Source organism: Carcharhinus amblyrhynchos, chromosome 16 (assembly GCF_965287045.1).
Source record: "Carcharhinus amblyrhynchos chromosome 16, sCarAmb.v2.hapA, whole genome shotgun sequence".
NCBI lineage: Eukaryota > Metazoa > Chordata > Chondrichthyes > Carcharhiniformes > Carcharhinidae > Carcharhinus > Carcharhinus amblyrhynchos.
Genome location: NC_137339.1, coordinates 45,742,626 through 45,766,548, shown reverse-complemented (window position 1 = coordinate 45,766,548; position 23,923 = coordinate 45,742,626). Strand labels below are relative to the sequence as shown.

Here is a 23,923-nt window from a genome sequence, read left to right as displayed (position 1 = left end):
AGTATGGTGTCTGCTTAGGTCAATGCACCTAACCAGAATGTCTTTCAGAATGTGGGAGGAAACTGAAGCACCCAGAGGAAACCCACACAGACAAGGGGAGAATGTGCAAACTCCACACAGTGACCCAAGCCTGGAACTGAAGCTGGGTCCCTGGCACTGCAAAGCAGCAGAGCTGACCACTGTGCTACCGTGCCGCTCTAATGTAAATATAAGTTTTGTCCTTATTTCATTACACCTGTATGCAGATGACAGAATGACTGTTTGATGAAATTGCAGGCTCAATTCTGATTCTCTGAGGATAATTAATCACAGAACATTCAACTGATGTTGGGAAAGTGTCAAAACAAAGAAATTGCTATATTTACAAAACGATTCAACTCTGTAGGTTGTAGTTTTACCATTCGGACTTCTCTGGTGCTAAACCAAAATATAACGTAAATGACATCTGCCCCTGTTATGCTAATGACACTATCACCAGGGTAATATTGAGGTTACAGGGATAGGGAAGAATTGTTGTCAGTGCAGGCTCAATGGGCTGAATGGCCTCCTTCTGTACTGTATGGATTCTATGATTCTAAAGATAGACATCTATCAGCAGCTCAGGAAAAATATAGGTTGAATTGTTGATCTGAACTTTTCAGAGGAGAATGATGCATAGTACAAAAATTCAGCGCGTGCTTAACTAACTCAAGAACTGAACTGTTTCCCTTCCCCTCGAAGCTGTCATAAAAATTGGGTTGTACACTATGAATTTATAGCCTTAAATGGGAAAAATGTAATAAGTAAATAAAAAAATTCCAAAAGCAAAAATACCTTCCCACAGCACCTCTTAGCCTCCCCCAACCACCCGCTCCCCCCCCCCAACTCCCCAGCATCTCATTGTCTCCAAAGTAATTTGAAATTTCACTGAACATTTTTCAACTAAGAATACTCAATTGCTCCACTGCTGCTGACCTCTGCTTCCCTGGAGGGCTTTTCAAAAAGAAAAATTAGAATCATGCAGTGGTCCAAAGGTTGGAATCAGCAGAACAGCACTTCAGTCACACTGACCTGAAAGACTGACTTTAAAAAAAATCAGAACTGTCAGCTTGAAAAGTGGGGTGAAATCTTACTGTGCATTCATGTCATGCTCCCACTCTGAAAAACTTGGAGAACTTGGCGCCGAGCCAAACTTTCGTTCAGTGCAGTGGAATGGGAAAATCCCACCAGCATGAAAGTCTGGAAAATTCCAGCCATGATGTTTTTAAAGCTGGTCTTTCAGGTCTGAAGCTCATTTGAAGGAGAATTCTATTTATAACATTAAGCCAGGGTCACACCTAAACTCCAGCCTCTGGTGTTTGACACCGTTTGAAACCCCTGGGTCCTGTACACATGCCCTCCCCATACCCCCAATCTCCTACACTCCACGCCACCTTATATCCCCCATGCCCCCTTCATTACCACTCACACAACATTCTCGATGGACAAAGCTCATGAACCATATAGTGACATGGGGAAATATCATGCTCAGTAAAGGCATGTTAAATTCATAACTTTAAACATAAACTGATCTTGTATGAAGGTTGTGGAACCTTGGGTGGCACAGTAACATGGTGGTTAGCACTGTTGCTTCACAGCTCCAGGGGCCTGGGTTTGATTCCCGGCTCGGGTCACTGTCTGTTGGGAGTTTGCACATTCTCCCCATATCTGCATGGGTTTCCTCCGGGTGCTCCGGTTTCCTCCCACAGTCCAAAGATGTGCGGGCTAGGTGCATTAGCCAAGCTAAATTGTCCCTTAATGTCCCAAGATACATAGGTTTGAGGGAATAGCGGGTAAATACGGGGATAGAACCTGGGTGGGATTGTTGTCGGTGCAGACTCGATGGGCCAAATGGCCTCTTTCTGCACTGTAGGTTTCTAACTGTGTTTTTTATATACACTGATGAACTGTTGAGATATCTGCCAAAGGTCAGTGATCTTTCCTTATTCAACATGGACTATCAAACTTCCAGAAAGTTCTGAACGAAATAACCATGGGTGGGGACATTCCCCTGGAATGGACATACCAAAATGAATGTTATCTGTGGAATTTACACCTGCCCTTGATCGAAGCTTCACAAAACAGAAAGTCAATGAACTCCTATACTGCAGGAACGCAGCGAGGCTCCTTACGAAGCACCTTCCAAACTCATAACCTCTACACCTGAAAGGGCACAGGCAGGTGCATAGGAATACCAGCACCTGGAAGTTAACCTCCAAGAACACACCATCCTGACTTGGAAATACATCAGCCTTTCCTCACTGGGTCAAAATCCTGCAACTCCCTCCCTATTGTGGATGTGCCTACACTACATGCAGCAGTCAAAGAGAGCTGCACACCACCATCTGTTCAAGAGCAATTAGGAACCTGCATGCCCGCACTCCATGAACCAATAACAAAAAAATTATGGTAGGGATTCACTGCCCTAGTCAGATGACTGGTGGGAATCCTGATGCCCCACTGAACAGAGCATCAGCCAAAAGTTGGGATTCATCCGACCTGCCCCACCAGCCCTGATCAGGGTCCCACCCATAGTGGTCAGCAATACAATTAATATACAAACACGGTAATTACATTACAATTAGCAGCCCTGGTGGCTCATTCCCCAGCCCCCTGCTCTTTACCCACCTCTCCAATAGGAAAAGCATCAGGCAGACTTTGGTGTTGGTAATGACCAGTGTGGACCTGGCGTGCTGGTCCCATAGGGTGTAGTGGAGCATCACTACATATAAATATATTTAAGACACGGGTAGATAGGTTTTTGATAGACAAGGGAATTAAGGATTATGGGGAAAAAGCGGGAAAGTGGAACTGAGCCACTTCAGATCAGCCATGATCTTTTTGAATGGCGGGGCAGGCTCGAAGGGCTAGATGGCCTACTCCTGCTCCTATTTCTTATGTTCTTATCACCAACTGCTCAGCAAAGAGAGGCATCCTCCTCACCACCACTGAAATAATGAGTCAGCACCCCCCTTCCCACACCATGTATTAGAGTGATCTCACCCAATCATCCCTCCTCAGCCCCCTCCCCGTCAGATACCACTCAGCACCCCCGCCCCCTGCCTTCAGGCCACATAACTTGGCAGTGCCAAAAGTACTGCCCCCTGGTAAACTAGCACTGACACCCTGGCCTGGCTTTTTAAACCTCAAGGTGGGGTGGTCAAGGAGGGAGGTCCAGTGGCCATTTGTCCTGCCGCTGCCAGTCCTGGGTTAGATGCTCTTTTAGAGAATCAGTGCAAACTAGATGGCTGAGTGGCTCCTTCTGCCTCTGCATGGTAGGGATTCTATGGGTTCTAAAGATGAAAATTGACTCCATACTGTTATACATTACACAAGGAGGATAATTGACCCATTGTGCCTGTGTTGCCTGCCTGGAACGGTTATTGACTGCTGTTCCCCCAGACTCCTAAAGAAGGAGAATTACAGTATCAAAGTGTATGCACTGCAGCACAGGTTTTGTCAATGCCAGCACTTTGAAGCGGGGAGGAACAGAGTCTATATATAATGTGAATAATGTTGACTTTTCAGTAGGGTGCAGGAAACTTCAGTGACCTAATTTAGCATGTTTGACTACTCCCACCCTGCAGGAGATCAAGATATAACCAAGAAAAAAAAACAGTGAAATACAAGATTTCAGCAGCACAAGGGTCTTTAATAAACTCCTCATTAGGGCTATTTGGGGATCTGACAACCTGTAATTCCAGTGCAATTTCTGTGTCATCTAAAACATGTCCTAGTAGGAGTATTGATTCTTCACATACGAGGCATCAATTTTAATAGTGTTATTAAAATGATGAATATATCATTCAATTCTGTGCAACAAATACCATTTAAAAATAAATCAGAAAAGCCATGTGTGCTGAAATGTGATTACTGCTTTGAAAGGTCATGGTAATTTCCCAATTATAGATTGAAGTTTAATTTTAACCTGAGCAACATTTGAAATTGCAGCTCCAGCACTGCACGTGTAACCAGGCGACAGATGTTTTCCTCCAGAAATGCATGGCACTGTAGTGCTTTGATACTCTGGATACAGTGTGAACATGGGATTCACTGCAGAGATATTACTTTGATACCTGGTCAAAACCCCAGACACGTATTTATCATAGACAATGTCTGGTGCAACAACAGGCACAGGCCTCCTTGTGGAAGAGGTTCTTCCCCCGTAATGGCAGCTGCGTGCAAAGGCCACATTCTTATTTTAAATGTGGGAACAGTTGTAGAGTGGACAACTCCATTATGAGGCACCCTCTCACACTTAGCTGCCATGGTGACCCGCTGCTGCTGTACAACCTCCTATTTATCCTCTATTGAGAGCCTGCCTATCATCATTCATAGGATGATAAACCCGCTTTCTGACTATTAATTAGCTAAATGGAGAGAATCAAGAATGATGGTTTTCCACACAGAGTTGCCTTCTGATCCCCATTTGCGTATGACAGCAGTGTTCAGATCCTGCAAGAAAATCCACCCCATAGTTTTCAACTGAAGTGAAAATAATTGGACACCCATAAGCAGATGTAATTCCACCTTAATTTTGAAGCCATCTTTGAACAAGAAGGGGACTTTTCCGGCCCTTCTAGCTGGTGGCGTTGCCGATTCTGCCGAAAATGACCCCCCTCCCCTCCGCACCACAGTGGGTTCCCCAGTGGTGGTACAGGTGAGCCACTCATATTGCTGTACATTTTTCTGGGAGTGGAAGATCCCACTGGTGGCCAATGACGAGCTGCCTCTGCCATCAGAAAACATGCCATGTGTTGGGGGGGGCTAGAAGATTCCACACCAGAGTACATTTTGGTTTTACACCATTGACCATCAAGGATCATAATTTAGGATAATGTGGGAACTCAAGTTTGCTCAATTATAACTGTTTTACTACAATTAGAGCTGGGTGTGCAGAATGCAACACAACATCACCACCATTGGCAGAAGACTGCAATTACGCTGTAATACACATAAAGTGGACATGGGAATTTGCAATAGATGTGTAGTTGTTGTGATAACAAAACTGTCAGTGTTGGCTGTCATTAAGGCTCAGAAACTGACAACAATTTCTGGTGTCCACACACGCCTAGTTAGATGCACAAATCCAGAAGCCACGGTCATTGATTCTACACTTCTCCAGAAGAAAATCAGAAACAAGAGCAACAGAAGCCCATACGGTCTGTCAAGCCTGCTGCACCATTCAATTTGATCATGATTGTTCCTGGGCTTCAACTCCACTTTCCTGCTCATCCTAGGGACCAATCTAGGGTACCTTCACTGTATTGCCTCCAATATATTCACTAAATATGAAGGCTAAAATTGCACACAGTATTCCAGGTTTGGTTTCACCAATGTCCCTGACAATCAAAGCAAGTCTTCTTTATTCTTGTACTCCAATCCCCTTGCAACAAAAGTCAACATGCCATTTGTTATCCTAATTGTTTTCTGTACATGCATGCTAACTTTCTGAATTCATTGTACATGTATACCCAATCTCTCCGAACATCAATACAGTCATAAAGTCAGCACAGAAGCAGGCCCTTTGGCCCAACTTGTCCATGCCGCCCCTTTTTTAACCCATAAGCTAGTCCCAATTGCCCACGTTTGGCCCATATCCTTCTATACCCATCTTATCCATCCAACTGTCTGAACGCTTTTTAAAAGACAAAATTGTATTCATCTCTGGCAGCTTGTCCCAGACACTTACCACCCTCTGTATGAAAAAATTGCCCCTCTCAATCCTTTTGTATCTCTCTCCTCTCACCTTAAAATTATGCCCTCTAGATTTAGACTCCCCTACCTTTGGGAAAACGTGTTGACTATCTAGCTGCTGTATGTTCCTCATTATTTTAAAGACCTCTATAAGATCACCCCTAAGTCTCCCACTCTCCATAGAAAAAATTCCCAGTCCATCCAGCCTCTCCTTATAAGTCAAACCATCAAGTCCCATTAGCATCCCAGTAAATCTTTTCTGCATTCTTTCTAGTTTAATATTATCCTTTCTATGACAGAGTGACAAGAACTGTACACAGTATTCTACATGTGGCTTACCAATGTCTTGTACAACTTCAACAAGACATCCCAACTCCTGTATTCAATGTTCTGACCAATGAAACGAAGCATGCTGAATGCCTTCTTCACCACTCTGTCCACCTGTGACTCCAATTTCAAGGAGCTATGAACTTGTACCCCTGGATTTCTTTGTTCTATAACTCTCCCCAATGCCCTACCATTAACTGGGTAAGTTCTGCCCTGGTTTGATCAATCAAAATGCATCACCTCGCATTTATGTAAATTAAACTCCATCTGCCATTTGTCAGCCCCACTGGCCTAATTGATTAACTTCACATTTACTAGCTTCATTCTTACTAAAATTAATATTCTGCATCCCTGTTCCTACAATCAAGGTAGATAACCGCACACATCCTCACGTCATATCTGGCTTTCTTGTATAGGTCAGTGTTGCCTGACTTGAACACCTCAGACCTGGACTTCAGCAAGCAGTGGATATCCCTGTTCATCCATGGTTTCCAATTGGGGAACACATGGATTTGCTTCTTTGGCACACAGTCTTCTATACACTTACTAATGAAGTCAGTTACTGTAGTGGCCTATTCGTTCAGGCTGGTCGCAGAGTTTTTAAATGCTGACCAGTCCACTGACCTAAAGCAGCCCCATAGGATACCATCCGATTCCTCAGATCAACATTACATGACTTTCTTTGATGTATTCTTCCACTTCAGTTTTTGCTTGTAAGCTGGGAGCTGGAGCACAGCCCTGTGAGTGGGCAATAGAGCAGTCGGCATGTTTGATATTTGTGTAGCAGTGACCTAGGATGTTTGGGCCTCTGGTGGAACAGGAGACGTGTTGGTGGCAACTTGGTGGTATGCTGTTGAGCTTGGCCTGATTGAACAAGGTCTCGGGATGTTTCTTCTCGAGGCTATTCGTAGTAGAACATAGAACATTACAGTGCAGAACAGGCCCTTCGGCCCACAATGTTGCGCCGACCAGTTAAAAAGCAATGACCCTCTAACCTAAACCAAACCATTTCCATCCATAAACCTATCCACGGATCTCTTAAACGCCCCCAAACTAGGCGCATTTACAACTGCAGCAGGCAGGGCGTTCCAATCCCTCACCACCCTCTGAGTAAAGAACCTACCCCTGACATCCGTCCTATAACTACCACCCCTTAATTTAAAGCTATGCCCCCTCGTGCTAGCTTTCTCCATCCGAGGAAAAAGGCTATCACTGTCCACCCTATCTAAACCTCTAATCATCTTATATGTTTCAATAGTGGTGTATATTTTGTCCAGCACCATCTTCATGTCTGCATGGGGTGGGATGTAAACAGTGCTTCAGGATTTTCCTCAGAAACTGGCCCAACATTTATGGTTCAATATGGTTAAGGCTGTAAAGCCATTCAAGGATAAAGAGCTTTAAGGCTGAAGTTGTGATGTAAAGAGGGGTTCTAAAGTGACAGCAGTAGAATCTAGTATGTGTAGCACAGTGTTATTTCATCTCATGCATCAAAGCACCATATGAGGCTAAGATGATGAAGAAGATGACACACAAGTGTTCCCAAGAGACAGCAGAGCATCTAAAATGAAGTTGAGCAGTTATCTACTTAAAGTTCAATGACCAAAGGCTTTGGTGAAACAGTATAACTATTCTCTTGTAGTATAGTGATCCAGTAAAGTCTACTAGTAAGAAATAATATAATTATTGTTAGTTTCATAATCAGCACTTGAATTCTTATACATTTAATTTGACCTTAAAACACTAAAAATAAATTAATAACTAAATCTTCCATTGCGGATTGTGTTCACATTAATCAAATTCCTTCAAAAGATGGATGCTTCATTGTGAGACAAAAAGATGTGTCAAATTTAGTAGTTTCAACATCTGCTTTGTTCATGGGATATGGGCATCGTTGGCTGGGCCAGCATTTATTGCACTTGGACTGAGAGGCTTGCTAGGCCATTCCATGGAGCATTTAAGAGTCAGCCACATTGCTATGGATTTGGAGTCGTATGTAGGCCAGAAGGCAGATTTTCTTCCCTAAAGGACATTTGTGAACTAGATAGGTTTTTATCCACAACAATTGACAATGGTTTCGTGGTCGTCATTAGATTTCTGATTCTAGATTTTTTATTGAATTCCACTTTCACCATCTGCCATGGTGAGATTTGAATCCAGATCCCCAGAACATTACCCTGGATGTCTGGATTACTAGTCCAGTGACAATACTACTATGCCTCTGCTTCCCAAATCTTCAATTATACCTCAAGAGCCCTGGCACAAGGGATACAACTCACTACTCTTTAGTCGTTCTCCATATTATGTTGACTTGGATGTAATTTTTAAATTAATCTTGCCTGGTACATAGACATTTCAGAGCAAACTGACGTGGCATTTTACAAATCATGCAGCATTCTCAACAACTCGGTACTTCAGAGGAAAAAGGGCAAAGATCGGTCCCACTTTTCTCATTATTTAGTCTGAATATTGGAAGTTAGAAAATATATTTGTGAAGTATATATTTAACCATCCAAACTCTTACCCTTTACCACTTAGGCCTGGGCTAAGGCTATTGCAGCAGCCCAGCAAATGTCCAGCTAACTTGGCTTTGATCAGTGACAGAACTTTTCATTTTAGTATTTTATATGGTTCAGGTGGTTACTGCATAAGTTTACTGATTGTTCAAGGCATTTTTTATTTTCCCACAGCAACTATGCTTGAGCTCTCTGCAACATGGTCAATGAATGAATCATACTGATGGGTTCTGTCCAAGCCCATTTCATGTAAGGCAGCTGGTGGAGAAAAGAAACTTTCATCCCATCTGTTTGGACAAATTAATTACGCAAGCTAGGGAGGTGAAAGAAAATGTACTGCTAAGAGATCTCCTCGATGTGTCATAGAGGTGCATAGTCCAAACTAGAGGTTGCAATGATCGAATATAACAAAATAACATGATAACATGTTTTATTCATCTTCATATACAAGTGATGAACATTTTTTTTAATGTCAGCCAAATTCTCTAATGTCGCTGCTGCTGTCAACGAGACCAGAGAATTTGGCGCTCAGCCAAATCTTCGTTCACTGCAACGGGACTGGAGATTCCTAGCCACAGGTGAGGTCTGAGAATTCAGGCCATCGTCTTCTTGATTAAAAGCTGGATGAGCCTACGGCATAATGGCCTTTGATCAGGACTGGCAGATTAATGTCAAATCACGGAATATTTGATGCGGTGACTTAACTACACAACAATCAAATCGAGATGGATTAAATTTATCTTACACAAGCTAGAAAAAGCCACTCAGAAATGGAATTCATTACATCTCCTGAGCTCAATTCAGCTCAAAGTACCAAGGTTGAAGGCTGGTCTATTAATTTTGGATGAATTCTAATTCACCACAATATGATCTGAAGCAAACTTATAAACCACCAAATGATTAATTTTTTAAAATTAAAATACTGGATAAACCACATACCAAGCGGTACTGTGCTCAATAACTTAATAATTAATGATGTAAGAAATATGTTACAGTCTTTGGCCTCTCGGCTAAAGCAGGGAAGCTTGATTTTCAGGACATCAAAATATTTTCCCCAAAAAGACTTGAAGGAAATTTAAATAAAAGCTATGACAAATGTGGGCCAGTACTGCTCTATTGCCGGCTGTGTTTGCTGTATCTTATCAGGTCATCCCTAGATCACTTGCTGAGAGAGCATCTGTAACTCTTCATCTTTGCTGGGGTCATCTCTAATTTGACTCAGTTTCAGTGCTGTTACATTCACTAACGGATGGATCCTTATGCTGAGATCTTTTATCTCATGTTTCCCCTGTGGTGAAAACTGACATAGGGCACCTGCTAGTGTCATTTCTCTTCCTGGCTTGTATCACAGAGTGTAATCATTACTCTAAAGACTTAAGAGTAACCTTTGCAGTGTTGCTGGTTTTGCTGCAAGATTTTTCCTGTGGATCTGCTCAAATGGACAATAACCACTCTCTGCTACAACCATTTTAATATAGAGAAACGTTCGGAATTTTTCACATACACGACTATCAAAGGTTCTCTTTCTATGTTGGTATATAGACATATACCAGCTGGTCTCAGCTGATGTTAGAGCTTTGGATGTGAATGTGGTTTTCCCTCTTGTATCAGGGTTGCTTCCAGAACTTTAGTAGAAGCATCTACTTACAGAGTGGCAGGTTTCTCTCTGTGTAATACAACAGACTTGTCTTTTTTGAATGCTACTTCTTTGAGTTTGCTGAAAATCCTCTCGTGTGACTCTGTGTGTTTTGACATGCGAGGTATGGAAGAACTCATGTACTGGATCAAACAAGCAAACTTCTCAACTCATCCTGCGGTCCGAGAGCCAGTACAACTTCAGTAATGGTTTAGGAACTGCTGATGAATATTCCTACTCATTCTGTTCTACCCACACAAGGCTGTTTGGAATGTGTACGAGCATTGTGCCAAGAAGTTCAAATACTTTCAGTGAGTTATGTGGAATTTCTGAGGGATTAGACATATATGTATCAGGGCAAATACCAGGCACTGAGGGACTCACCTGAGCTGGCATGCTAAGCACCCACACCATACTGAAACAGTCACAACATGATTGGGCTGGTTAGGTAGGCAGAATGCCTGACAATTGCTTAATAAAGTGAATCTTCAGAGAGAGCTAGAGCCTGAGATGTGCTCTTTGAGCATTTAAAGGAAACACTACAAGGAAGCTTTAGTTAGGAACTGTCATATTGCCTTTGTGTTCTGGGAGAAGTTTGATGCATCTAGCACAACTAAATTAACAACGGTGCAGCCTCCTGCTAAAGCATATCAGAGGCAAAGAAAAAAAACACAAGCAGATGAAATCCTGAACCAGCAGCTCATTCAAAATTCTACTGTCTGTTGTTACCTGCCCTATTTGCAGCAGAACCTTCCGTATGCAGATCGGCTTAGCAGTACCCAGCAGAACCCTATCAAACACCACAGATGATGAACATGGTCATCTTCAGGGATGAACAATATTCCAAGTTAGTTAATCTTAACATGGGCAGCATTTGGACACCTCAATGCCCTCGGTTAGGAAGGGAAAAAAGGTAATCAGCCAGTATTCTCTCTTCTACTCTCTATTTAATGACCCATGGCCAGAGAGTTTATGGTTGTAGCAGGTAAGTGGAAATAGTATTAGATACCATTCTGATATGCTTTATGTTCCAGCAATCTCCAGACTTTTGCCCACTAGGCTCTTAGATAAAGAACAACCATTTGGATGGAGTATGAAAGGTATCACAGCACACATGACACCAACAGAGAAAACAAAATGTTAGCCTCCTTTAGGCGTATGATTGGTCTGTTTAACAGGTGATGATGTTCACTTCCCTTGCTGAACAATCACGAGAAAGAAATCAAAAGGACTTTCATTTTTACAGTACTTTTCATGACCATTGGGCATCTCAAAAACAATGAAGTAGTTTTTTTTGAAGTGTAATCACTGTTGCAATATAAGAAAGCCATTTGCACACAGCTATCTCCCACAAACAGCAATGTGTTAATGACCAGAACATCCTTTTTTTTATTCTTTCATGGGATGTGAGCACCATTGGCAAGGATGGCATTTGTTGCCCATCCCCAATTGCCCTTGAATTGAGTAAGTTGCAAGGCAACCTCAAAGAGCAGTTAACCATATTATTGTAGGCCTGGAATCACATAGAGGCCAGATTGGGTGGTTTTCTTCCCTACTTACTTCAGTGACTTCAGGGACTTCAGTGAACCAGATGGGTCACCATGACTTTATATTCCAGATTTTATTAATTGAATTTAAATGCTATCAGCTGCCATGATTGAATTTGAACCTACACCTCCAGAACATTAGTCTGGACCTTTGGATTACCAACCCCTAGACTTTATAACTACACCATCACCTTTCCCTCCAATATTGATTGAGGGGTAAATATTGGCCAAGGCAATGAGGAAAACCCACCTTCTCTCCTTCAAAATAGTACTATACTATTCTATCCTCCTGAGAGGACAAACAGAAACTCTGTTTAACATCTTATCCAAGAGAGAACTGTAAACACTGTTGCACTCTCTCAGTAAAGCATGCAAATGTTCATCTTGATATTTCTGTTGAGGTTCTGGAGTAAGACTTGAACCCAGAACCTTCTGTTTCAGAAGCAAGCATGCTACCAATTTAGCCACAGCTACCGCAAAGAACCCAACTGTGCAAACCGCGATTGCCACTTCTGCTGCTAAGTTCCCATCCTAAATTATTTATTAATTTACTTAACTATCCCAGAAAAAGGCAACAGCCTGGGATAGAAAGGGAAGAAAGTAGGAAGAGTAAAATGGCAGAAACAAGCAATGCAATAATCCATCCTGGATCCAAATTGGGTCCAAGTCTGGATATACAAGGAACCAAGTTTGGCATAACTCAAATGTTAAATGAAGATGCATCAGTCCCTTTAAAACATTGTGGTATCCTCCTCTAAACCTCCCCTGTGTACAACAAGAATATATTTTCTCATTGAAACACTTTTTCCTTGATGAATAAAAATCAGTGCAATAATAGTCTTAGAATAAAAGTCGAGTTGTTGTCCATCACCCTTCACTTTAATCATGGATAAATCCACAGATTTTCAAGCAGATGCCAGAAAGTCTGCAAGTGGATTCCCAGTGGAATCCAAAGGTCATAAAGGTTCTGTCCATCTGAGCTTGTGTCTCATATTATGTTGATTAATTTTCTGTATTTCTGGACTTACCAGCAGTACACCAATGAAAACCCATTCAGGTTAATGTTTGCACACACTGATGTATTTGTTCAGACAATACAGGTAGAGTAGCTCAAATCTAGTTATCTGAAAAATAGCACTCAGTTAGAAACCCACAGGTTTAAATTCAAACACTGCACTTCATTCCAAAAGCCTTTAAGTTCCATGGACACTTGTTTCTTTATTGCAGCTGGTCAAAGTCAGTTCAAAGAGAGTTAGTGAAGAGCACTGTATAATCTTGTATAAATAAAGAAACAATTGGCAGCTACAGCTACCAATCATTTTTAATATCATTTCAGTTTGAATGATCTCTCTTCATTTTAAAAAGGGTGTGCTGATATAGGGAGGTAGGGGAGACACGAAAGAGTTTTTAAATGAAATGCATGAGAAGTGAATTAATATTTGCAGTGACGTGACCATTAACCTAAAGTGCTGTGTGACCGTATCAGTTGGTTCTTCTACATCCTCTATTCTCTGAATTCAAGTGGGGTGGCACAGTGGAACAGTAGTTAGCCCTGCTGCCTCATAGCACTAGCCACCCGGGTTCAATTCTGGCTTTGGGTGGCTTTTGGAGTTTGCACATTCTTCTTGAGTCTGTGTGGGTTTCTTCTGGGTGCTCCAGTTTCCTCCCACAGTCCAAAGATGTGTGGGTTAGGCTGACTGGTCATGGTAAATTGCCCCTTAGTGTCAAGGGGATTAATAGGGTAAATATGTGGAGTTACAAGGATAGGGCCTGGGTGGGATTGTGCTTGGTGCAGACTCAATGGGCTGAATGGCCTCTTTCTGTACTGTAGGGATTCTATGATTCTGTGATTTGAGCTGGCAAGTTCTGAAATCTGACATGGTCTCAAGTCCCAGGTTACCTCTTTGAGGTGCTGTACTCCTATACCTATAGCAGTGGGATGGGAGGGAGGAAGCCTCCACATAGAAAATTTCAAAACCACTGTTGTGATTGGACTGTTGGGCTTTTATTGTCTTATTACCCCTCCCCCCCTCATGGATTGTGGTAAGAGATTTCTCAATAACACAGCCACTCGTATTAAAGCACTGGTTAAATTATTCATCGTGAGTCATCAAAAGAGAGTGAGAAGAGCTTATGTAACATCTTGTCAAGAAGGTTTAGCCTCACATTTTTATTTTTCTGCTTTTCATTTTGAAAGAGGAGTAAATATTTTTCCAATAAAGCTAAGTTCAGTTTCTTGTTTTACTTGAAATTGTTGATATTTTTAGTTGTAGTACCAATTACGGCTTTTCTTCTGTTGAATGAATAATCACAGGCAGTTTGAAATTCTCTGTGCAATTGTTCCCTCATATCCCGCACGACTCTCTTCGGTTAATCCGCAGGTTGGACAATTCCTAGTTTACCAGTGCTGGCTGCTGTTCCTAGCTGTTACAGAACGGCAGACACATTTCCGAAATAGTTGCTGCAATGGAATTTAAATACATCCAATATTCAATATCTAGAACCTGACCTTTAAGTGTGGCATTAAGTTCTATGGCACACCAACAGTTCACACATCTAACCACTTCAAAATTATGGCTGTGTTTCTGTTTATTGTATATTGCAAGAATCCCTGCGCTCTGTGATCTAACATATGGATGGACAATCAGTGTCTTAGGAGCCACACGCAGTTCGATGGTGGCTTAAGATAAAGTTCTAGGAGCACCATCTAAATATAGACCAGGCAGTAGTTAACAGAACTGCTAATCCTTGTGTAAAAACTGTCTAGCGCTGGGCTCCTGGCAGCTCCGTGACAAGGGACAGGTGGCAGCCCAGATCCACCTGTGCGCCATTCTGTTCTCTAGTATATGAATGTGATTGAGAGATGTTGAAATGTCAGCCAATGTGGGACAGTCCATTCACTGAGCAGTAAGGCAAGTAGAATTGGTTACAGTATGGCTCTGTGACTGTCCAGGAAGTGCAGTCTCCCGTATTTACTTCCTCCCGGCTGCTTTACTTGACACAGGGTCAGTGTTGAACTTCCTAGTGGCAGTCTACAGTGTTCCATAACAATTCTCCCTGACCTGTAGAATGGGGGCTGGTTGCCAAAATATCATGAGGAGCTCAATAAATATGCATACCTCCTCTATGAGGAGAGGTCAAATGTCCCAATGATGGAGTGAGCTGGCAGTACAAACGATGCTAAGTTGAACACATACTTGTTTCTCACTTATTGTTCAGTGATTGTAGCCAGATTAGAACAATAAGGAGTTTAGAGCATATAACATCCAACATATTATCAGTGGCACTGATTTATCATAAATTCATAGAATAATTATAGGACAGGAAGAAGCCATTCGGACCATCTTCCTGTGCTTATTCTCTAGCTTTCCGATTCCCCTACCTTCTTCCTATAACCTTGCAATTGTTTTCTCTGCAGATAATGATCCAATTCTCCTGCAAAAGCCACAATTAAATCTCCTTCTACCACACTGTGAGGTAATGCATCCCAGATCCGAATCACTCACTAAGCAAAATCTTACCAAAAAATGGCAGAGTGTTGTTTCTGGCACGAAAACCAGTGTGTTTCTCTCCAGAGAAACCCATCAGATTTCTCTACAGATTTTACCACACATTGCCAAAACAAATCAAGAACTGGATGGCAGCATGTGCCTCACCGTAGCAGATCTCAGCATAGGTCTCTGGCCTTCGCATTCTTAATTTTTCAGAGAATGAAATAAGAAGTGAGAGATACACATCAGATTAACATAGAATCTGACATATCATAAACAATGTTTTATTGCTTTTTGATTCTATTTTGTTTTGTCATAGGTATAGGTATGCAATAAGAAGTATTGTTTCTTGCTCACTATACAGACAAATCATGCCGTTTATAGAGAAGAAAAGGAGAGGGTGCAGAATGTAATGTTACAGTCGTCGCTAGGGTGTACAGAAAGATCAACTTAATATAATTTAGGCCCATTCAAAAGTCTGACGGTAGCAGGGAAAAAGCTGTTCTTCAATCGGTTGATACACGACCTCAGACTTTGTATCTTTTTCCTGATGGAAGAAGGGAGTATGTCTGGGAGGTGTGGGGTCCTTGATTATGCTGGCTGCTTTTCTGAAGCAGGGGGAAGTGTAGACAATTTCAATGTGTGGGAGGCTGGTTTGCATGATGGACTAGGCTTTGTTCACAATCCTTTGTAATTTCTTCCAGGTCTTGGTCAGAGCAAGAGCGATACCAAGCAATGATACAATCAGAAAGGATGCTTTCTATGGTGCATCTATAAAACTTGGTGAGAGATGTAGCAGGTATGCCAAATTTCCTTAGCTTCCTAAACAAAATAGAGGTGCTAGTGGGCTTTAAAAATTAATGAAATTATTATCATGAATATAGGGGACAACACTGCGTGTCTGTAGTTTTGTTTTTCTGGTCCAGAGAAGTCTTCTGGCATTAATTATGACCTAATACGTTGTTAATCCTGAGTTCTGCCTCACTGAGCAAGACATAATTTTTCCAATGGTTCTTACAATGAGAAAAGTGTGCAAAAGATTGATGTTCACATCATGTCACTGATTCTGTACTGAATGCACCTGCAAAGACTGCAACAGCACACATACTGGAGGAGCAGCAACTTCCCGATTTCTTATTTTAATGGTATATGTGCAGAAACCAGAGGTGTCTTTAGTTTTATAATCATGGTGACAACCGCAGACAGATTCACTACAATGAAAACACAAAATCCAAGTATTTTTTTTCATCCCACCCCTTCTCTCTGGGCTATGTTGGCCCATTTGACACAGTTTCACAGTCCTTACTCTTCATGGTGGCATTATACATCATCCAAGATACAAAATACCAGCAAGCTGTTTTGTTGTGAAGGGCCTCATATCTTAGCCCAGCTTTGTCCATACATCTCCACCCCATTTCTATTTATTTTATTTCATTTAATTTCATTTCATTCTCCATTTTATTGCCCTCTTTCTTTCCATCCTCCCCCTCTCCGCACCCTTTCTCCACCCTCCCCCCGCTTCTTCAGGCCAACTGCCACATTCCTTAAGTAGTCCTTTACCAAGTTGTACCTTTGTTTTGCCATTAAAGCATTCTGATCACTTAATGGACACTTCCAACACCTTCTCAGCCTTCTACATGTTAATTTATATTCTCTTTGCTCAATTCCAGCACCCCTCCCTATCCTCACGGTATAAATCTCTGTTGACTCTCTTTCCTGTCAGCACTGATGAAGGGTTATCTCGGCTCAAAACATTGGCTCTACTCTCTCCCCACAGATGCTGTCAGACCTGCTGAGATTTTCCAGCATTTTTCTGTTTTTGTTTCAGATTCCAGCATCCGCAGTATTTTGTAACTATCTTGTCCATACATGTGTTCGACAACATCCATTTTCCCAGGAGGATTATCTTTGGTAATATGGATTGCCCTTGCCTAAGTCAGCTGATCATCAGTCTAGCCAGTTACACGCACCAGTCTGTGCATCAGTCTACTAAGTAATTGGTGAAGACCAGCTAAGTTTCATAGTTGAGGTTTCATCATGTTTCGTGTCTTTTACAAGCATCTTAGTTAAGTTTCTCAAATAATGTTAGGAATAACTATACTGAAAAATTGAAGCAATTTGCAAAAATCATTGCTTCGTTTGAATGTAATTGACAGATTTTGTTATTATTTCCAGAGTGCCGGGAGTGTTAATAAATGTAATTAGTTGCCAAGAGGCACATGGTGTGGGAAGAAATGTATCTTCAAGTGTTGACTCTTCCTCAAGGAAAATGGCATGTTGCCTATTGTGTATAATGTGAATCTTCCAACCTCCTAGTTTTTGTCTTTTTTTTGAGGTTTTAATAGGGGGTTTAGGAGGATGAGAAAGAAAACAATGGTGCTGGTATCACTTTGTGTATTCCACATTTAACAGAAAAACTCAAACCTACTGCTCCCAAACTCGATTAAGACTATGTGGCAGTTCTTGCTGTAATGAGCTATATAGACCTGGAAAGATTCTTTCTTACTCACTGCCAAGCTCAGTTTTGGGCTTGGTAAATTTGATCAAATTGTTATCAGTGCCACTGACTATTGAGGGGTTGGTGAAGATAAGGATGTCAAGCTTCTTGGTCTCAAATGATAACTGGTTACACAAATGTACGGTGCCTTAGTGGTTACAGTTTTTGATAGCTAACCAATGTTCTCTCTAATCTCCCTTTGCTTTCTGCAGCCCATTTTAAAATTATTCATTCAAAAGTGGCCTACACTGGTTAGGCTAGTATACACTGCCTTTTTCTAATTGCACTCGAGAAGGTGGTGGTGAGCTGCCATCTTGAACCGCTGCAGTCCTTGAAGTCAGGTACACCCATTGTGCTTAGGGAAGGAATTCCATGATCTTGACTCAGTGAGAGTGAAGGAAGGGTGCTACATTTCCAAGTCAAAATTGTGAGCGGCTTGGAAGAGAACTTCCAGGTGGTGGTGTTCCCAGGTGTCTGCTGCCCTTGTCCTTCGAAATGGTGGCGGTCATGGATTTAGAATGTGTTGTCTAAGGAGCCTAGATGAGTTCCTGCAGGGCATTTTGTAGATGGTACACACTGCTGCTATTCTATCTCACTGGTGGAGGGGGTGAATGCTTATTAAGTCTGTACCAATAAAGTGAGCTGCTTTATTCTGATAGTGTCAAGCTGCGTGAGTACTGTTCAGCTGCACTCATCCAGGCAAGGGGAGGGCATTCATCTCACTCCTAATTTATGCACCACATGATCCCTTTAGGATTGCCACACGTGTTCATATATTAAGGAGACTGGGGTCTATGCATAGTCTCCTATGCAGTACCTTCCCAATTGCTATGCAACCACACACATGCTAACCTTAACCAGAATGAAATTGAACACAATATGTTTTTAATTTAATTGTTCACGAAGTAACTGGCTAGGCAAACATTCATTACCCATCGCTAATTGCCCTTGAGAAGGTGGTGGTAAGCTGCCTTCTTGAGCCACTGCAGTCTATGTGATATAGGTATACCCATAGTTGTTGGAGAGGGAGTTCCAGGATTTTGACTAAGTGTGATCAACAGCAGAATAAACATTACTATGAAAATACAGCTGATTGACTGATATGCTTCAAGGGAAGAAACCCACCAGTCCCACAATATATTCATGACTCTTTTAATATCTTTTAAAGTGCACCTCTACTAGCCCCCCACAAAACATTCTCAGGAAAGCAAGAAATAGACAATAAAGTGTGGCACTGCACAAATGAGCACATATAGTTATTGGAAAAGGATAGAACCAAGCTGAGATATGGTACACTCCAGCCATGAATAGACTGCCATTGTTCACTTCCATGGGCTAAGATAAAGAATGAATGAGGTATCATTACCAGAGGGCTATTGACACATGCCAGCAAGATCAAATGACCACCATTTTGTGCAAATTCTTTGATCTAATCTTCATTCTTCCCCCCATAGCAAAACAGGACTATGTAATCTTAGGTAAGCCCAAAATGAATCATAGAATCCCTAAGTGCAGAGGAAGGCCATTCAACCCATTAAGCCTGCACCAACAACAACCCCACCCTGTCCTCGTAACTCCACATATTTATCCTGCTAATCCACCTGAAACTAGGGTTAATTTAGCATAGCCAATGCACCAAATCTGCATTTTTGGACTGTGGGAGGAAACTGGAGCACCTGAGAAAACCCACGCAATCACCCAAGCCGGGAATTGAACCCAGGACCCTAGTATTGTGAGGCAGCACTGTTAACCACTGTGCCATCGTGCCGCCCCTAATGGGATACTGAGAGAACTAGAGGCTCAGAAAAACTAAAATCAAGGGATGTACAGCCAGAGAGGCAAAACATGTTTTATCAGCCTATTTTGAATGTGTTAAAATATTAAGAATTGCAAGTCAAGTGGGGGTATACTTTTTTGTGTAAACTGCTTTGCAATGTATAGAGGTTTTCAAGAAGATATTACCAACAGGAGAATCACTTTCTAGCTGAACTTCTTGCTGAGAAATGGTGCGCAAGGAATGGCCACAGTGAAATAGTGAAGGTGCACCAGACAAATCATAGAATCTTACAGTGCAGAAGGAGGCCATTCAGCCAATTGAGACTGTACCGATCACAATTTCACCCAGGCCCTATCCCGTAACCTTATTTATTTACCCTAGCTATTCCTCCTAACACTAAGAGGCAGTTTAGCATGGCCAATTCATCTAACCTGCATGTCTTTTGGACTGTGGGAGGAAACTGGAGCACCTGGAGGAAACCCGTGCAAGCACGGACAGAGCATGCAGACTCCACACAGACAGTGACCCAGTCGGGAATTGAACCTGGGTCCCTGGCGCTGTGAGACAGCAGTGCTAACCACTGTGCCATCATGCTGCCACCTGTACTTTCAGAGGAAGTGTTGGAGGAGGCATTATGAACACTCCCCAAAAAGAATACTAGAACATCAGTTCCCAAAAGGCTTGACCCTCAATCAGCAAGAGACCAGGAGTCTTTACCAAATTCAAGTACTATTTAATTCCCTTTATTCAATCATTTTTTTTCCAAATTTAAATTGTCAAGATAGTTTTGGTAAGTCAACTAGGGACATCGCATGTATGGAAAGAAAAATAAACTGGCTTGACAGAGAGGACAGTAAAACATACCTTCAAGCATCCCTTCTATTTGATCTAAAAATAGATTCTTAGTTCCGATCTTAAAGCCAAAATGTATTCCATCCAAATCCACATAGAATAGATCAGTCATTACGTGTGTGGCACAGAAACTCCTCTGCAGCTGTACTTCCTCACTAGCCCAGAATACCAATGAGATCTTGCAGTGCCCATGGCAACAGGGTCTTCAATAATGTACAGGGGTATGGTGGTGGGCCTGTTGATAAGCTAACACACACTCCTTGTGGCTGAGGTAACATCGGCATTTGTGTACAATGAAAGTCACAGTACCACAAGTTGTTTATGTAGAGCAAAAGGAGCCACTCTTGCAAATTAACACCCGTTCAGACATTATCGACAATGATTTCAGAACTGCAAGTGAGGCAAGAGAAAGATTGCAATTGAAATCTCTGATGTAATTATACCGACACCATTGCATATTATTAACTGGGAACAGAGGGAATTGTTTCTGTCAACATTCGAACAATGATGCTTAAAGCCCAAATTGCAATTAAACATCTTACAGGGTTTATTGCTTTTGCTTTTCAGTTTGTGTTATCAATAGGAATGATGCTTGAAATGACCAGTCTTCCTTACGAGCAGAAACTGTCAACTTACAGTGCAAACCAGTCACAATGTTTGCTTTGTAAACACTTGGAATGGTCGTACAAACATGCACAACTGAAGGGGGCTGTTACAGTTTCCTGGCTGAGAGAGAAAATGATTCCTTCTGTTCTAACGGCATTGATTTGTAATGTACATTTCCCTCCCCGAGTGCCACAAGCAGGCTATGTGCCATTCATTTAAAATGATACCCACTCATTTTGGTTTAAAAATATAGCTTACTATTTCACACTTGAAGTTAAACACAGCTCTATGTTTTAAATGGGTCCATGGTCTGTCAAACTCTTTCTAATCATACAAATCTCATTCATAACAGCTCCCTGAACACAGTGGGGAGTGATCTAATTCATCGCTTCCTGGTATTAAATCTACGCCAAGGTCAATCACCAGGTACAGCCTGCATTGGGCAGGACTGCTCCCATTTTTCTTTCTGTAACTCCTCCCTATGAAGGGTAGGTGCTCCATCTATTGGCCAAGCAGAGAGTACCATCAAAGTCTCTCAGAGTTAATACAAGTTCACAGCCCCAGTGCTTTACATTTTCTCACTTCTTTTCTTGAATACAGTGAGCACCACTAAATTTCAAAACTGGGAAGGTTACATGCAACTTCAGTCAACTCCAGAATTAAACTACAGTTTTGTAGTTCTGTGTCCCAGCCAGATGCATGTCGATCCAGAGCTCTGGTAAGACAATGCCAGAAGTACTGTATACAGTGTTGGTCCCTTTACTGAAAGAAGGATACACCTTCCTTGGAGGGAGTACAACACTGGTTCATTTGGTTGATTTCAGGAATTAAAGGACTTCCCTATAAAGAGAGATTGAACTGAATATGTTCCCTGGAGTTTAAAAGAATGAAAGGTGGTCTCATTGAAAGGTGTAAAATTCTTTGAGAGTATGGAAGCGTAGATGCTGGGATGCTGTTTCCCCTGGCTGTGGAGTTGGAAACCAGGAATCATAGTTTCACAATAAAGGATCAGTCATTTAGGACTGAAACAAGAAAAAAATTCTTCAGTCAGAGGTTGGTGAAGCTTTAGAATTCTGAGACAATGGATACTCAGTGGATGAGTACATTCAAAACAGAAATTGATAGGCTTTTGGACATTAGGAAAATCCAGAGATGGGGGGAAAATGGAGTAGATGCAGCTGTTTAATTTACTGAATGGCGAAGTATACCTGAAGGACCACATGATCTCCTTCAACTCTTATGTTAGCGCACTGCAAGTGAAGCCTTAGGATTTATTTTTAATTGGTTAGCCTTTCCTTGGATTAAGTTAGTCTCAGTCAGAAGGCTATAGGTTTGAACCCAACTCAATGGCTTGAGCTCGCACCTCAGACTGAAACTCAGTTAACAGCATACTTGCCGGATTCTTCAACTTGACCTAGAGTTGGAATTCTCCAGCCCCGCGGCAATGAACAGGGATTTGGATGAGTGCCAAATTCTCCATTCTTGCTGGCAGTGGCGGCAGGACATGAATGGCTGGAGAATTTCAGCCGCAGTCTTTCAGTTGAGACATTAATGATGATTCCACACTCCGGCTCTCCCAGTGGGAAGTATGGATTGGAACATATTCATAAGAATCGTAGAATCATACAATCATGGCATCATCTCAAATCTCCAAGCACAAAATCGCAGAAATCACCCCTATTAAAGCCATGGTCTGATTGCTTATTCAACAGTTTGGGTAAACGTTAAAGATTCAATTTGCATTGTTTAAAAAAGTAAGGAGTTGTTCCAATGTCCTGGCCAGGATTCCTCAACCAACCCAACTATATACTGCCAAATGCTAATTAATCCATCATTTGAAAAGAAATTAATGAAAGAGGTTAAGCACAAGTATTCTAAGTAAATTCTTGAAACCCAATGGACCTGATTTTACCATTGCATTGAACGTTTTTTTAGGTGTGAAAACTTGGTAAAGTTGAGGCAAGGCAAGTAGGGCAATCCTCCACGTCAGTTCCCGCTTTACCAAGGCCCAAAAATGGCCATGATTGGGACCGCATCTGAAATGGGTGCAGCAGCCATTTAAATGCCATTGCATACATGTACATTGACTTAGCGAACTGCATGCCCAACTTTACTGGCACTTTCCCCTTTACCACTGCATTCGACCATCCAGAATTGTCATGAAACAGACATGCTCCATACAAGTCTGAATCAGACACTCCAGTTAGTGAAGAGGTAAGTGCCAAGCGTCCAATGGCTATCTGGTTGAGACTGGTGGGCGGGGGAGAAGGGAAGGTGGGTCTGACAGCTCCCTGTTTGAGATTGGTGGGGGCAGGGGAAGGGTGTTCACTGCCACTTTGCCTGAAATAAGTGGAGGTGAAAAGGGGTCCGCTTCCCATCTGCCTGAGATCAGTGGAGGGGAAAGGGGGGTCCGCTGCCACTCTGCCTGAGATCGGTGGGGGAAAGGAGGTAAAGAGGCCGCAATCGGTCTGGGTTGTGGGGGTGGGGGTGGAATAAAGGTGTCAATAATGTTGTGGGGCTGGGGCAATGTCTGTGGGGCCAGGGAAAGGGATAATTCAGCCTGGGAGGGATATGGTAAGGAAGCATCATTCTATCATTTATTTTCTGTGCATGCACAGTTGGAGACTCCAATCCGAGCTATAGGGTTTCAGGTGCATTAAGTCTTGTGCAATGCGATTCTGACTCACGGGTATTTTGTAGGCAGAGTGCATTTGAGGGCACCTCAAAACAGGTCTAAAAGTTGGATCTGAAACACTCCTGTTTCAAGTCCACCCAGCACTTGGAATCAAAATGGAAAAATAGGGCCCAATGTATCTACTGTTGCACATCATCAATAAACAAAATGAGGAGATTTGTGAAGATATTGTGCCTTTAAGTGATGTATTTGTGACATGTTTCTTGGGAAGGAAATGTTACAATTCAATTCTGTTAAATAGTACTGCATTGTCTGCTCCAGGCA

The 23,923-nt window shown here is 42.1% G+C and overlaps 1 protein-coding gene across 2 annotated transcripts in view; it reads right to left on the bottom strand.

The window, feature by feature from the left end:
- LOC145353988 (solute carrier family 12 member 5-like) overlaps positions 1-23,923 on the bottom strand; it is a 1,060,877-nt gene that overhangs the window by 886,130 nt on the left and 150,824 nt on the right. The gene's annotated exons all lie outside the window — the stretch shown is intronic.